We start from the raw sequence: 1,028 nt of genomic DNA, 5'->3' as shown, positions 1-1,028 counted from the left end.
AGCTTTCCATAATAAAATTGTAACAGCAAAGAGGAAAAATAAAATTGAATACATTAGTGGATATTTTATTTACTGCTAGATTTGTGGCAGTAGTAGGTATCTCAAAACTCTTTCTCTAAAACAAAACAAAAATCATCCACATCCACAGTAAGGCTCCAACTATGACAAGACTTATATGAACACTTAACTTTAGACACGTGAGTATTCCCGTCGATGTCAATGGAATACTTATGTTTGTAAAGTTAAGGTTTGGTTGTACTGAGACCTAAAGCTCTATATTTATCAACACTGTTGAGAGGGAAGGATGCAGACAAATAATAAAATATTACCTTGGGCCCTGTTCCCACAAACATTTACATGTGTGCAACTTTCATTGACTTCAATGGGACTACTCAGATGAGCAAAGTTATGAGAGTTTAAGGTACATCTACACTGGAAAAAAAGGTGTGTCCTTAACTCAGGGTAGCTAACTTGGATTAAAATAGACATGGCAATTCCGGTTAGCAGTTTAAGTTAAAGCCTAAAGGGGAGCCTAGAAATGAACTCAAGCTGCTAACCAAGTTGCCATAGTGGTAGTGTCGTGGAAAGACTCACCCACACACTGATTTTAGTTCACAGACTCAGAGCCTGAGGCCTTTATTGCAATAGGTACCAAACGCGTTTGGGGTGCAGTTCGAAAACTGACACACCGAGCACCGCGCACAGGCGGGTTTTTATTTCATTAAACCGCAAGCAAAGTACAAACAATACGTTATGAGTTAAGAAAATGGGGTTGGGGTCAGTCATGAGTTAAGGAACTGGGGTTGGGGTTAGTCATGAGTTGGTCATGAGTTAAGAAACTGGGGTTGGAGTCAGCTCCCCTCCCCCCCAGCACCTTCCTCATTATTTTCCGAGAAGTGGGTGTTTATTTCGGTAAAGGGGCGCTTGGCGGTTTTCCGCAGGGGTGGCGCTTGGCACCAGTTTGGGTACATTTCTCAGCAAGGCACATGTTATTTTCCGGGGGGGTTCGGTGAAGGGTTAAGGGGGGG

Source organism: Terrapene carolina, unplaced genomic scaffold, assembly GCF_002925995.2.
Source record: "Terrapene carolina triunguis isolate 2854851 unplaced genomic scaffold, T_m_triunguis-2.0 Scaffold68, whole genome shotgun sequence".
NCBI classification, from domain to species: domain Eukaryota; kingdom Metazoa; phylum Chordata; order Testudines; family Emydidae; genus Terrapene; species Terrapene triunguis.
The sequence above is the reverse complement of the archived record's forward strand: the minus strand, read 5'-3'. Positions refer to the sequence as shown.